Source organism: Macrobrachium rosenbergii, chromosome 21 (genome assembly GCF_040412425.1).
Source record: "Macrobrachium rosenbergii isolate ZJJX-2024 chromosome 21, ASM4041242v1, whole genome shotgun sequence".
Lineage (NCBI taxonomy): Eukaryota > Metazoa > Arthropoda > Malacostraca > Decapoda > Palaemonidae > Macrobrachium > Macrobrachium rosenbergii.
This window is the reverse complement of record NC_089761.1, coordinates 40154899-40171772: the sequence shown is the minus strand read 5'-3', so window position 1 is coordinate 40171772 and position 16874 is coordinate 40154899. Positions and strand designations below refer to the sequence as shown.

General features: G+C 37.2%; 2 protein-coding genes across 2 annotated transcripts in view; one reads left to right on the top strand and one right to left on the bottom strand.

Moving 5' to 3' along the window:
• The window catches only part of LOC136849993 (persulfide dioxygenase ETHE1, mitochondrial), a 51484-nt gene that overhangs the window by 19962 nt on the left and 14648 nt on the right, over positions 1–16874 (bottom strand). The window lies entirely within an intron of this gene.
• Positions 10481–16874, top strand: part of mlt (tubulin folding cofactor E like protein mlt) — a 37272-nt gene continuing 30878 nt past the window's right edge. The window contains exon 1 of the mRNA XM_067123542.1: positions 10481–11155. The gene's annotated coding sequence lies outside the window, so the exon portion shown is untranslated. The remainder of the gene's footprint in view (positions 11156–16874) is intronic.

Here is a 16874-nt window from a genome sequence, read left to right as displayed (position 1 = left end):
CCTTCTTCTTCTTCTAAAGCCTGTAATTTGACTCTCCTTCACTTCCTGCTCATCTTCCGTAGTCCAACTTATATCTCGAATTGGACTTTCTTTGTCTGCCAACAAAAACCTTCCGAGTACCTATGAATGAAGAACTTAGAACTGACCCTAATATCTCTAAGACTCGGTCTATATAACTTCATCGCCATCCAATTCAATATTTCCATTCCCTTTGGTGAAACTGTTATTCAAAGTCCCACTGCTATCAGTATTCTGGGAGCTTACGAACAGAATAGAATACAGAATTTAGGCCAAAGGCCAAGCGCTGGGACCTCTGAGGTCATTCAGAGCTGAAATGGAAATGGAGAGTAACAAGACTGTAAAGGTGCTTCAGGAGGGAAACGACTGTTAGGAGGGGGTGGAACGTAGGATGGAAGAAAGAGGATTTGGACGGAGGTGCAGTTAAATGAACGAAAGGGGTTGCAGCTAGGAGCTGAAGGGACGCTGCAAAGAACCTTAAGCTTAGGATACATCGCAGTTTTCTATTTAATATTCAGTGCTAGTAAATAATTTTGTTTCGATACCATTACATCTTTTTCCCATCTCAGCAGCGTAAGCTTTATCCTGGCCCTATGTGGCTCATTATCAAGATTCAACAGATTCAAAACAGTGATGATCAGCGTGACGAGTAACACGCACTAATTCTATAAATCCAAGACACTAAGAATGATGGGGAAGTGCCCTCTTGAAATAAAAGGCCTTTTGGAAAATGGAAGAAAATACCTTCCACTGGGTATCTGAATCCTAAATACAGTTGAATAAGACTTAGCTTTATATCTAAGGGATTAAGTTTCAAGGTTGACGTATTATTTTCAATATGGCATTAAAAATAATACATCAACTATAGAGGAACAGACTTGCAGAGACAAATATTAAAACTCATCTCTATTTCTTATTTCTAAATCAAACAACTAGCTTATTTGGATTCACTATTCTCCGTTTTCCTCTCTGTGCAGATATGAAAGGTTTTAATTAGCAGAAATTTGTGTAGCAAAGAATGAGCATTTCGCTTTGTTCCGCGCAAACGGTTCCACTTTTCGAAAAAGGATGAAAGAAAGAAAATCCACAAAACTAAACGTCAGACAGAGCAAACACAATCGGTTGGAACCTGCATCTTGTGTGTGGGTGGGCAGGTGGCTGGCCTGTCTCGGAAAGTCGCTGGCGGCCGGTCCCAACAACTCGCTTCTGTTGACTGTCCCATCGTCCATGTGAATGTCCATAACTCCTACGCGCATCGACAAGAAGACCCCTTTGTTGTCAAACCGTCGCGCGGGAAACAAAAGATTCTTCGCGCGCTCCATTTCCTAAAACAAAGGGCAGAGGAGGTTCGTAGGGGGGGAATCTATATGTTGCAACAGTTAACCTAAAATGCTGCTTTCTTGAATAAGGCATTCTCTTAATCAAATTGTTCTTTCGCCGACATAATTGGGAGGTGAGGATGTGTAACCGTTCGTGCTTTTTTGTGTGTGTCTGTCCAAAAGGAGAGTCAAAACGTTATTACCGCATTTCTAAGAATATCGGTGAAGTTGTCAGTTGGGGGCAAAGGGAAACTAGATTCGGTTTGAGGATGGGTCCTGAATAAAGAGTTGGGGCTTTTGTACTTTTTTGGTTCTAAGTTTTATCGTCTATATATTTAAAAAAAAAATAGCATGACGGAACGTAACAACTACTAAAAAACAAATAACAACAATCAAGTAAACTCCATACCTTACAAAAAGGAACCTTACTATTTCAAAAAGGGAAGAAACGAATAAGTTTACGACCCACGCAACCAATGAAGATAAATGACGGTGAAAAATAATAAAGGAAAAAGTGAGCAAGGGGAAATCGACCCAAGTTCCACAAAGAAGTAACTAACTTACGAACTTCTTAGAATTCAGAAGGGGAATTCTTTTCTTACGGTCCATAAATCTCTCGACTAGTTTTCAAAGGGAGAGAGAGAGAGAGAAATAGGAGATAGAGAGAGAATCACACTGGAATGCAATCAAAAGGAAAATTATTGGGTGGTTTAAACTTGGAGAAAAAACCACATGAGTATAACAGAGAGAGAGAGAAGCAGGAAAGAAATGAGAGAGAGAGAGAGAGGAAAGAACTGAGAGAGAGAGAGAGAGTCACATGATGGACTGCAATCAAAACGGAAATTTTGGATGATTTAAACTTACGACGAAACTACTTGGGTAATAACTGAGAGAGAGAGAGAGACTCGTTCAAAATAATTTTCCGCCATATGCACCCGAAAGAGCAGAAATAATTGTCATTAAAAATAACTTCTTGCAAGAAATTGACACAGATAATTACTTGATAATTTGAGCTCAAGGGTCTAAAGAGAGAGAGAGAGCGGAAATTGAGTTATGCAACCCACCTTCATAGCCCAGTCGTTAAGAACCGTTATACAATCAGGTAATTTGTAAAAAAATAAAAACCAAACAAAAAATTTTGTACCTTATATCTGAATATATAAAAAGTTAAAACTACATCAGAGTAATATTAATAGACTTTGTCTTCACGAAGTCTAAAAAAAAAAAAAACTTTTTTTTACTTTTGTTTTCTTAGAATGGATTCATCGATATTCCGTTCCTGGAAGTAGGGGAGAATTGGACATAGAAAAATATATAAGCGTGTACACACACATGTATATATATATATATATATATATATATATATATATATATATATATATATATATATATATACGTTGTATACATTATATATATATATATATATATATATATATATATATATACATATATTTATATATAATACATATATGTAGATACAATACACACACATATATACAGTATATATATATATACTGTATATCAAATTACGTTGTAAATTAAGCCACCAAAGTCTGCAAGAGAGAAAGAGAGATTACCTAGTGAAATTACGCCATTAAACAAGAGAGAGAGAGAGATCAGTGAAATCACGTCGTTAAAAGACAAAGGTAAGATATTCCACGTGGACCTTCCTTCGAAGCACAATAGGAAATAGCTTACTTTCAAGTTTCCAATGAAGCAATATATACTGGAAAACTTGAAGTGACCTGTAGGCATATACAGTAGCTATGATTTTATTAATAATAAGGTTTCTACAACGTCGATAGTCAGAAAACCCATAAATATGATTTTACAGTTCTTTTTATTAAAAAGAATCACCTGGAAATTTCTCATGTTGATGCGCTAAATATGATTGTTATTTACTATTTTTTACTAAGGGAAAATATCAGAAATAAGTTACTGTATATCAGCAAGTTTGAATATAATTATGCATACGTATATAACAATACTTAAATGAACTATGACATTATTACAGCCACTCTTAAACTTACGAGCATCTATAACTATTTCCGCTCTGCCCCCATACACAGTTATAAGTCAAAAGATATCTGTTTTTCCCCATAAAAGTGCCAATTTGACGCCATTACAGCTGTCTGAGGGTCCCATTATTACGAACATTACAATTTCATGCTAGGAAGACCACATTTTAAAAGACCACAATTACTTCAACAACTTGGAAAGCAAACTTTCATTTTGTTAAGTCTAAACGAGAAGCACAGCAAGACAGGCAGAGAGAGCGAGAAAGAGAGAGAAAAAAAATTTTACTGAATGAGACAAAAAAGAGGTTTCTGGCATTTATCCACCGCCGACAACTTAAAACCAGTTAGTCTATTTTTACTTTTATTTATTTTTGCATAATCAAGGCTATATAAGTTTGTTATGATGTTTTGGCGCATGTGCAAACTTACTTTGTCCACATTTCCTTCCGCAAAGTTAGCTAATTTTCGATGCTAATTTATAAAAACCAAATAAATCATTAAGCTACTTGGCGTTATGTCTACCGTCGAATGCTAATAGGCGCCAGAATCGTGAGCGTTTTCCTGGCATTCGTCGCCAACCTTGGCACCAAGTAGCCAATACTGGAGGTAAATTGAAGTTTATATTCACGCTTTCGTCACATGTAGTGGCTAAATGTACATAACTTTAAACTGAACTAACATGGGCAAAAACACTTGGATTTTTGGTGCTAAAAGTTAGCAATGCTTAAAGATGCAAGAAAATTTATCTCGAATTTTGTAACCGTATTTAAATCATGTAATAATGTTTTATTTTTGAGGTGTGTTGTTAAATCTGATGAAAAATAATATATATTAATGAAACAAAAGATGTTAAATAAATCTTATGCCTTATTATTATTATTATTATTATTATTATTGTTGTTGTTGTTGTTGTGTACACAATCTATAGAGCAAGTCATAAACGATGAGAACTATGGTAAAACTCTGGATAAAATAAAACACAATAAAATAACTAAACATGGATTCGCAAAGTGGCGAATGTAAATATAACGTGACTGACAAAAACGGGGCGGGGGGAGATTACCCATAAGTCCATGAACAAAAACATACAAAATTAGACCAAAAACCCCATCAGTTTCCCACTCCAAAATATTCATGTAAAATCCATCCAAAACTTTCTTGAGGTACTTGTAGACTGACATACACTGCCAAATGCATAACCTCCTCCCAGCCTCCTCGGCGGAGGAAAAAACCCATCGAAGTGAAACCTTTCGCTGCAGATATTTCAAGAAGAGCAAAACCGACTCCCGCCGTCTTCTCTCCTCTGAACAGAACGAAAACTTCGATACGTAAAAACGGCGAACCGCAAATTGCTCGCTTGTGAAAGTCGGGAGATGCGCGTACGGCAATGGCTAGATGCCTGGTGGGGCTTCAATTCAGTCGTGTCTGTTCGCGTTGCTGGTCTGTTCACAAAATAACTTACAAAGTTATTTATAGATTTTCATGAAATTTTGGGAGGGATGGCTGATGGCACAAGGAAGAGATGATTATATATAATTTAGGCCGAGGGCTGCCAAGCGCCGTTACCTATGGGGTCGTTCTGCGCTGAAAGGAAAATTGAGAGTAAAAGGTTACAAAGGTGTAACAGGTGTAAAACCTCGCAGTTGCACTACGAAACAATTGTTAGAAGAGGATGGAAAGTAAGACGGAAGAAATAACATGAATGGAGGTAGAGTAAAAGGAATGAACGGGGTTGCAGTCAGGGGCGGAAGGGACACTGCAAAGAACCTCAAGTAATGCCTACGGGAGATGCACTAACGGCACTAGCCCCCTTAGGGATAAATTATGAGATGGATCCGGCCACAGTTTAGCAACTCATTTAACATAGCTAATGTATGACTTCTCACTGTGCTTTTGAGTTAAGACTGGGGATAAAATTGGGGATTATTAGTATATAATAGAATTTACCATACTTATATTTATTAAATTTCATGACAGAAATATATAACGCCATCGTTAACAGATCTAAAATTTCTGACTAAATCACTTCAGTTGTAGTTTGCTCACGCTGTACGTTCGTCTATTGTTCTTTGCTTACTGTGCAAAAATCTATTTGGTGTCTGACTCACCACCTCTCTCTCTATCCCCTAACCGCTATTGGTATTCAAGGTATAAAGCGTTCAACGACGTCTACTATTACATCTGATTAAGGGACTTGAAGATCCTCAAAAAATAATAAAAAAGAAACCGTTCACATGACGCCCACTTCCAAATACCGTACCGGCTCTTCCTTGGCACACGGGTGCAGTGCCTGACCTACATTACGGATTAGGAAATTCTCAGACCACAGAAGAAGAAGAAGAAGAAGAAGTAAAAGCTCTCTTATGATCCATAAACGATATAGAAACAATCCACAAATTCGATTTTTCTCAACTTTCAAAAAGACAGAAGAAAACTAAACGGTTAGTTGTCGCGGTACAACTGCATCCCACTCATGTCGCCTCATGGATGTACGATAATTTCCGTTTCGTCTTTGTTTACATGCGAGGGTTCGGCCGTTCATGGAAACAAAGGCTTATTCTTGTTTCTTTTGGCTTATTTTATATACGTCAATGTTTTTTATGGCATATTTTACAAGCCATCACACTACTCTAGTGGCATATTTTGTTGAATACATTACCTTTGTTCCATACTCCACGGCATATTTTTAGTTTCATTGCATAATTTACGCACTATAACACATCCTTTGTTTTCTCTGTTCCTGACTGAACTCATAACAAACAACTAACAAAACTAAGTGCAAATATATTTTCTGAGTAACACAATGACGCGTTATATTTCAGTGCAAAATGTCTCCGACTGCCTGTTTTACTAAAGGTTCCATTTGGAGATCGTGTAAAATTGTACAGTAACTAACTGATCTTGCGACGGAATAATTTTTACTATTATTTTGTTGTTCTTCAAGTAACTGTTCCCATATTCTAATAAAAAAAAAAATACTGAAGGGACTACCCCATGCCAAAACGTAACCTCTGCCAAAGCCAGCTCCCTTCCCCTAAAACACTTTGTAGGTTATACGTCACTATAGGCCTAGGCCTATGCAAAAGAACATAATATAAGACCCTAATGTGAAAGAATACAAGATATAATATAAATACATATACATACAGAACACGTAGCAACAAAAGATATATAATGAAAACTACGACTATGAATCATGGCACTAAATGAAAAATTGCAGCCTCTTACAAAAAATCTTGTCACATTTTGACCGCAAAGGAAATGACGATTTTAGAGCAGAGTGAAAACGTGGCACCTCAACAGAGCTGGGTGCTGATGTTTCTGCAAAGCGAGTAGCACGTACTACTCCTTAGAATAATGATTTAATGTCAAGTTGGTGATGAAGTCCACTGCTGAGACAGAACTTATGAAAGATGGTCAAACAGAAGTGCTTAAGGTGACGACGGGAGGGCAGTATTCAAATAGTAATAGGACTAATGTTCTGAAGCATGTTTCGTTATTACCACCTTCTCTGTAGATACAGGAAGGCTCAGAAACAACAGGCTTACGTTGTTTTCTGTCATGAAAAGAGAAAACCAGGACTCGAATTTGGTAAATATTCAGATTCATCAGGACCAAAGTTACTTGCAGAAATAATCAAGAGAGAGACGCTGAACGCTACTCTGGGGAACACAAGAGAAAATAGGTCTAGGCTGACCGAATACTGTACCAACGACTTCTCAAGTCGCTGAGAGTTTCGAAAACTGTTAACGAGATCAAGGACGCAACCTTCGACAATCGACTTATGCGAAGTTGATATAAAAGAGCCACATGGTTGGCCAAGCTGAACGCGGCCCTCAAATCAACCTGAACGAACCCGGATTAATTTATAGTTTAGCAAGGATCGCATTAGGCAGCTAGTTATGAAAAGAACATAAGTTCCTAATTGTTTCCCGTTGAGAGAGAGAGAGAGAGAGAGAGAGAGAGAAATCACGCAAACAATAACCTTCACACCTTGAAAAGCAACCATTTCACTGATCAACGGCCAGCAAGAAGAATGAGTTAGTCCCCTGACTTGGCTTTTCTGGCATACTGCTCTCTCTCTCTCTCTCTCTCTCTCTCTCTCTCTCTCTCTCTATATATATATATATATATATATATATATATATATATATATATATGTATGTATATATATAATATATATGTGTGTATTCTATTCAATGGAAGCTTATTTTGCATGACCATGACATACCAATCTTGCTGCATAATGTTTGCACATTATACACGACAAAGCATGTATATGGAAAAATTACAAGAATTGGGTGAGGTCACAATTAACTTTGTCATACAGAGAGAAAGAGAGAGAGAGAGAAAATTCCCAAACTTTACATTTCAACATTTCTGAAGCAACAACTTTCTCATAAAAGATCATGGGCGCATGTATTTTTTGACAGTCCACAAGCAACAAGAACGGATAAAAAAAAAACTCAAATTTCCAGAACAATGAACATTACAAAAAACAAGAGAAAATCATATAAATCACGATACTCCGAGGAACAATGACCAACAAACGAAAACGTTAACGTACACACAAACACAAACCTGCACACAGAAATCCAGACACGTTTTCGAAGACGTTTCGTGGAGACTGACCAAGAGAACAAACAAACACGGTGGAATTCTTAATCCGTGTGTAACTTCGCTTCGGCGGTAATCAAATGAAAACTTCAGACCTTGGTTCACGGAACAATGGTTATCTCTTCCAGCACCCACACACAAAGAAGGCAAATTAACAAAGGGATATAAATGACGGTGGACAAAAAAATGCCGCTTTTTACGGGACAATCCAAAGAAGCGGCATTGTCAGTCTGCAGCACAAAGGACGGAAATACTGTAGACTGGACCATACATAAACACATGCAAAAGTTAGAGCCACACGCTAGCGATGCTAGATGTATAATACAGGTTTATATATAATTATTATTACCGGAAATGCGATTTTGTTGTTTTTTGCTATAAATACCGTGGACCAATAATGGAATGGAATATAGAATGTAGGCCAAAAGCTAAGCGCTGGGACCTAGAGAGTATTCAGTGCTGACGTTTTTTGCTATAAATATCGAGGACCAATGATGGAATGGAATATACAATGTAGGTCAAATGCCAAGCGATGGGACCTATGAGGTCATTCAAGGCTGAAACGAAATTTGGCAGTAAAAAGGTTTGAAAGGTGTAACAGGAGGAAAAACTCCCAGTTGCACTAAGAAACAACTGTTAGCAGAGGGTGGATAGCAAGATAGAAGAAAGAGAATATGAGCGTAGGTACAGTAAAAGGAATGAGAGGGGTTATAGCAGCTAGGGGCCGAAGGGACGCTGCAAAGAACCTTAAGTAATGCCTACAGTGGACCGCGTGATGTGCGCTGACGGACCTATTAACCCCCTACGGGTTTGGACCAATAATCGAATCTTGGTAAAGGGGTTTCGCGAAAGATTCTCAAACTCCAATGAATACTTTGGAAATCCTGCTCCAACGTATATTAAACAAAACTGAACACAAAATCTGAGGAAAAACTCGCAAATGAAAGTATGGCTCTTGTGGAACACAAAACACACGTAAATTATCACAAAAAATATAAAAAAGGTCTTTAATCACAGTAAAAAGTCACATTAATTACATCCGCTGGGTCTCCTGCCCACAGCACGCGCAAGGCAGGGTGTTTTATTGGCTAACAAAACAGCCCAATTAGGGAACGGAACGGGTTCCCTGAATTACGACTCCAGCGACAGAGTTCGTCTACCCACATGAAGGCCAACCGATTGATTTTTACGAAATGTTGTTCAAAGATTTTTCATATTTTTTGAAAAAAAAAAAAAAAAAAAAAACTATAGGTCAAGGAAAACCAGAGTGGATTTTGAAATGTGTCCCAGCTAGAAAGTGGGAACGCCATATTAGACTTACGGACTTTATTGATGAATTCAAAATAGATCTGTTAAAGTTTATGGGCTAAAGAAAAACCCATTGGGTTATAAGTTTGTTACGGATATGAGCATGGATTTTTCCAGTTTTTTTTTTTTTGTGGGGGAGGGGGGAGTGTCTAGCACCCAACCTTGTTTCCCACAGTCTGAGGGTCAATTGGCCGTCTCCACGCTGTCTTTCATTGGGGCTTTCCCCCTATTAGTTTTATGGGCGTGGACTTTTTCTTTTATGTTTTTTTCTCTATTGATGTACCGTTTAAATAGACGCTATAAATTGATTTCCTTCAGCTTCCCCTAAATGGCTGTGTGTTCTATTGTACCTTGTTGATTACCTCATTTTTTCTTAATTTCTATTCTCTCTCTCTCTCTCAACAATTTAATGACCAGCGTAACCTCATAAATAATAATGAAGTCATATATCTTAACTGTAAAAATAAGCAACGCTGTCCTCCAATTATTCAGTAATTATCTCGTGTAATTATTCATGCAAACGCAATGCGAATTTACCATTTGTAAGATAATTAAACATTGTGATACTACTTTTTTTAAGCTTAATATTTTTCTACAATTACGCAGTTATTTTGTTCAGGACTTATGGTCAACAGTATCACCAACAATGAAAAAAAAAAAACTCATTAAACTCTGTCAATAATGTTCTTGAATATCTTGGCTACAGACGGAGAAACAAACATACAAAAAGAAAGTACACAATCTTCATCCACCAATCCGACAGAGATAACAAAATAAAAAGGTATCCGCTAATTTCATCTAGCTTTGTTTTTCGTTTCCGTCATTGCCATAATGTAAACAAAACCAAACGTCCAGAAAAAAAAAAAACATAAAAAAACGGATCTGCGAAACAAAAACTAAATCGCGTGATCCGATCACGAACACGCATCAGTCCCATCTTATTACACCTAAGCTTTCCCCCTCCCTCCCAACACACCTCTGTAATTTTCGAATTATATCTCCTGACCCCCTTTCCACACCACTGGCAACAACGTCGAGATCCAACTGTGACCCCTCCCCCTTCCCCTCCCTAAGTCCCCAAATCCCAACTCCCTCGGAAAATCCCCTAGACAGCAATAAAGCTTTCTGTGGAACCACGAGCTGTTGCAAAGGTGGATCCATTTTCGAGTTGATCCACCTCGCTCCTTCAGTCCTCAGTTTGTTGTGGGAAGCGATTCCCAGCACACACACGTGTTACAGTGAGCGCGCCAACTCGGTTGCGTTCACTTTCGAAGTTTTCTCTCCTCGTTGGATGTTTCGTCGTGTTTGTGTTTTCGTGGTGTGGTGTGATAATCGTTTAAATAATGACTGTGTGTATGGTGTAAATAAGGCAAACATAAATGTGAAATAACGAGAGATTTCTAAATCGTCAATGGTGATTGCAGTTTAATTTTCATTTATAGGCCTACACAACCTCTCCAGTGGTGTTTACAAAAATAATTCACTTTTTCATATCCCACGGTTGATAAAAGCTTCCGATGTGTTAAAAATTCAACCACGTAATTCAGCAAATAAACAAACACACCAGGAAACTGAACGAGGCCTCCGGGGTAGCACAAAACCGCTACTTTACCTAAACAAGGCTGAATGAATACCAAATGAACGAGACTCTGGGTGCTGGGCAGGTATTACCTCATCCATAAGACAAGGAAGTGAGGCTCAGTTGATCTTGCCCCTACTGCCATTTTGGTCACCTTTTGGGCACATGTTTTGAGTGAGAGTGAGTGTGTGTGTGTGTTTCTACCTGACTCACTCACCCATCCACCCACCTGCCTTGAGAGGACTGTCACCCACCCACCCACCGACTGCTTTTGGAGCGGGTAACGGAAAGCGAAGGTAACACGCTACTTGATATATACAGTATATGTATGTGTGTATATATATATATATATATATATATATATATATATATATATATATATATATATATATATATATATATATATATATATATATATATATATATATATATATTTTTTTGTTGATATATATATATATCAAAATTTTGTTGTTGATTTGCTTTGTTTATTTGCTTAACAACACTCAAAAGTTCCTATTTAAAATTGTTACAAACGCTAGTTCAGTTTTAATTCATGTGTTGGAATACAAAAAGCAATTGATCTACTATAAATGTAGACTCACTGGTTCGACTCTCTTTCTTCTTATTGGCTTCAAGACTGAAAATTCTCAGTTAAGTAAAAATTAAAAATTCTTTCAAGTTATTTTGAGCTTAGTTTTAAACTTTGACTTATTTCCTTGTTCACTTGCATTACCTAATATGAATCTGAATTCCTTCGGAAACTGAGTGATCGGTTAATGTATAGTGGCGCAACAACTTCCTACATAAAATAAAAACACAACGAACAGCTATTTCTTAATGGTATTCCTGATAAGCAGCTCTTTTTGATTCATTTACAGCCTGGGATTTTCTTATATTTCTTCAAAGTATGTGTAACCATCAATTTAAAATACTGTACACTAAATTCAATACTTTTTACAGGAAAAAATATTTTACTCAATTGTAGTCTTTGGGAATTTTAACCGCTGACTGGTGAGTTGCCAGGCCAACATTACGTCCGCTCATTCACAGAAAACTTATAGAAGGGATGGAACCACATACACGCCTACATATACTTTGGAATCATAGTGGGTCGAATGTCCCCATATCTATGGTTTTACCCATATCTGGTTCCACTTTTTTATGCTGTGTGTGAATAAGTTGATAAAGTGTTGGACTGGCAAATCACTGGTCAGCGGTTCAAATCCCCAACACAATAATTCGAATCCCCAAACAGAATATAGATCTTCATAATATATTTGCAGGGGAAATCACATGTCTATAATACATTACAAAAAAAAAAAGAATATAAAAGTTATAGTAAAATACAAACACAAGGAACAAATAAATTTAGACAGCACATGACCACAAGAAAGTCAAACAATTAAAATGTCCAATCTTACTGTAACCTCCTAATTGGACATCTACCCAAATTTAATGATCGTGACCTAACAACTTTCGTCAAAGACTTATTCCCATTAAACAGCAATGAAGGCAAGCATAAAATTAAGTTGCTAATAATAACAGTCGCAGCAGACAAGGTCACCAAAAGCAATCGAACATCGCACCTCATACAGTGATACTGCAGCGTGACTTGACTCTCTCATTCATTTGCTGTGCTGGCTCGTCGTGTGGTTCAAATTTAATGGAGTTGTAACTCAAATACAACAGATTCCTGAGCCAGTATCCACTTCAAACGCTTACTCTTCTTGGACAGAGATTTCGTTTGTAACCGGATAAAGGATATAAATTTCACATTATATATAATTTTATACATTTATACACACACATATATATATATATATATATATATATATATATATATATATATATATATAAACACATACCAAAATTATACATATATATACACAAGCACATATATACATAAATATACTGTACAGTATACACACGCATATATATACATATATATAACGGTATGTGTGTGTATGTATAATGTTTATATATACATACATATATCAGTATGTGTGTATGTATAATGTTTATTGCATGGCTGTCATAATTTCCTACAATTATGATCCAAGGTCTGATGTCTGTGCATCTAGAGAATTTCCACTGAAGCTTTCACTCGACGTGTGATCCGCGACTTGCGGCCTAATGATTATTCGGGGGTAATTATAATTAATGGCACTGCTTTTATGGCTATATAAATTACATAAATTGTAATTTCCTTCGCGTCATGAGTAATCATGTATATTTTCCAACCATAATGTTTGTCTGTGAATAATTTTGTCATGAACTGAGGGTATACGAGAATCAGAGACTATTTTTCTCTAAAACTGAACAGGAGATGAATACTGTATCCTACTTCCAGGAATAGAAAAACAAGTAAAAAATACGCCGAAGTTTCTTCGGCGCAATCGAGTTTTCTGTAGTTTATAATGCTGTATGAAACTCAGCCACAACTCGTGAAACTCTCAGCCGCGTCCCATGAAACTTTCAGCCATGGCCCGGTGTCAGACGCACGATCATGGCTAACTTTAACCTTAAATCAAATAAAAAATACTGAGGCTAGAGGGCTGCAATCTGGTATGTTTGATGACTGGAGGGTGGATGATCAACATACCAATTTGCAGCCCTCTATCCTTGGTAGTTTTTAAGATCTGAGGGCGGACAGACAAATAGCCATCTCAATAGTTTTCTTTTACAGAAAACTAAAAATGGAAGTATAATAATAACTCCACGATTCAACCTCCGTTCCATCTTAAAACCTAATTAGCTCTTCTTTAGATCACAGTAAATTCCACTGAGGTCTAAGGATGGCTTTTGCAGAAAAACTAAACACCCTCAATCAGCCCTCTGAATTATCTCAAAATCTAGTCAACTCTTCCTAAGTCCACACCCCATCCCTCGTCAAAATTTGACTAAAATCCATTTATGGATTTTTTATACTTTTAGTAAAAAAAATTAAATTCTTCATCAGCAGTAGAAGTTATCTATAAAAAATCTAACTAGCTGTACTCTTGCAAGCCTCTAGTGGAAAAATTTAATAGATGGAGTTGCAATCATTGTATTCACTTCCAAGACAAAGCAGTAATTAATACTGTGCTTTGCATTATTATTATTATTATTATTATTATTATTCAGAAGAACTCTATTCATATGGAACATGCCCACGGTGACCACTGACTAGAAATTCAAGCTTCCAAAGAATGTGGCATTCATTACTAAGAAATAACAGAAGGTAATGGGAAATACACAGATAGAAAACCACTTACTGAAAAAGAAAAATGAACAAATTAATAATTTCATGTTACCAGGCAATTCAAGAGCGTGTTAAATTAGTTCATTTAAGTGGTTTGACCGAGTATTTGTAACAGGTAACAATGTAATCTGCCGAGGTAGTCACACTGGGAGAGTTGCAACGGGCTAACAGAGGGACCTATCTTTATCTTGTAAGGCCAGAAAGCTTCAGAGGGGCTGTGGAACCCTCGTCCTTTTATCTGATTGGGACCCTCTCCAAAGACCGGGGGTAAAGTGCTTAATCAAATATTGCCCAATACCCTTGACAGTTAATCAATATCTTCCATATCCTGCACTCAATCTATCTAGCAATTTTGTGGGGCTAAATGTAGCGGGTTCCCTATTTCGGTAAAATAGAATAATTATTATCTTTCAAGTAATAGACCTCCAGCCTCTTATAGAAAGGATGATTTTAATCAAATCAGGAAAAGCAGAAGCAGAGAGATCATTCCAAAGCATGGCAACAGAGAGAAACTGTCTCTGAGCCATATACGCCTAAGGGAAGTATCACATCCCACCCACCACCCTCTCCTCACCGAGAAATTCAAGTTTCTAGACTTACTCTTCTCGGCATGCAAGAATATTTTATAATTCAGTTTTCAGATTCTCGGGCTTTCTGGCATCTTTACCATCTTGACTACAAAATCTGAACCAAGTAGATAACATTTGAATAATTTATTCCTTAGACTAGCGCCACACATTGGCCTAAAATGGCAACAAGAATAAAGTTATCGAAGAACTCGCTTGTACGACATTACTCTACCTAATGTACGCATCTTCGATGATGCACAAATATGAAAAATGTTGCTTGCTACTTGGTATAAAAAGTTTGGCGGCAAGATGCTAAGAGTTGCCACTAAGCATGCTCATGTGAAACTTAAAAAAGTTGCCAGTGTGGGATAAGATATAGCTATTATTATTATCATCATCAAAACATGCTTGAAATCTGCTGAACTAGTAGCATTCACTTCATTAATTCATTTTTATAATTTGTAGTTTTCTGAAAGGAAAACTACTGCACCGGCTTTGTCTGTCTGTCCGCACTTTATTCTGTCCGCCCTTAGATTTTAAAAACTACTGAGGCTAGAGTGCTGCAAATTGCTCTGTTGATCATCCAACCTCCAATCATCAAACATACCAAATTGCAGCCCTCTAGCCTCAGTAGTTTTTATTTTATTTACGGCAACAATATAGGATAGGCCACCACAGGGCCATTGTTAAAGTTTCATGGGCCGCAGCTCATACAGCATTATACCGAGACCAGCGAGATAAATCTATTTCAGTGGCCTCAATTATGCGCCGTAGCGGCTGTACAGAAAACTCGATTGCGCCGAAGAAACTTTGGCTAATTTTTTACTTGTTCTTATCTTCTTATGGATAAGTAATTAATTTACTGAAAAAAGTAAGTCAGTTATTAAAACCAGTCAATGGAGCCCTACAGTCACACCTGTTCTTCCTATGTTACAGTAAAACGTGTCACTGACTTACTGTCACTGACACGTTGGCAACTTGCCACATATACATCACAAACGGGATGAAACCAAATCAAGTGGAGCTTCAGTCTTTGGCAAATGCTAGAGCACTGGTCGGACTAACAAGGAGTCGATGAATTGTACTGAACATGTTTGAGAATATAGGGAAAGGATTTAGGCCAAAGGTCATTCAGCACTGAGAGGGAAAGTGACAGCAAAGAGGTATGAAAGGTGTAACAGGACGAAAACCTAGAAGTTGCACTATGAAACAATTGTTGGAGAAGGTGGAAAGTCAGATATAAGAAAGAAAATATGAACGGAGGTACAGTGAAAGAGGTTGCAGCTAGGGGCCGAAGGGAGGTTGCAAAGACCCTTAAGTAATGTCTAAGTGCACCAATTGAAGTGCACTGACGACACTAGCCCCCTACGGAGTCAACATGTTTGAGGTGTGTGTGATAACTTGCCAACGTTTATTTTTTGTGATGAGTGATAAGCTGCAACTTATTTTTTATAATCTAGAATTATGAAACCATTCACTTCAGTCATTTTTGTCGTTACTGTTATTACATTTAGCCGGCCCAATGCCAGCAATTGTTAAAAACAGATACAAGTAATTTTCAAGTTTCTAAAGAAAATATTTTCGTTACAATGACCTTCACAGCAGATCAGTCGCCATAGTAACAGTCTTACGGTTACTGGTGCTCTCATTTCAACTAGGAAGGGGTATAGAGGGTGTTAACCTACCAATTCTCAGCAACTTTACTTACTATGAAATTTCTGCTGTGTTATGATCCACCACAGTCAAACAACCACTACATGCATAATCCACGACTATGGTTTACGAAGGCCAAATGGGTTTTACAGAAAATAGGTCTAACGCACACACATGAAAGAAAAGGACTCTCAGACGCACTCTCAAAGTAATTTAACCGGCATACCTCAAATTTATTTACCTTTTGTATCTTAAGTATCGCCTAAAACAATCCTTGCAGTCTTAAGCAGTTTTTCCATTTATTTTCTGGTGGTCTTTGCAACCTTCTACCTAATTGCCTACTAACCGCTTGAAATTATAATTAATAGTATTAAACTGAGCATTCCTTAAACGTAGATAGCACATGCAAATCATTAACAACAAAAACAACAACAACATCAACAATAATAATAATAATAATAATAAAGCGCGCCAAACGAATCCAGCGCAAACATTTCAAAACACGATCTGCCCTGACAGGAAACGCATACTCGTATAAAAATCTATTTTTGA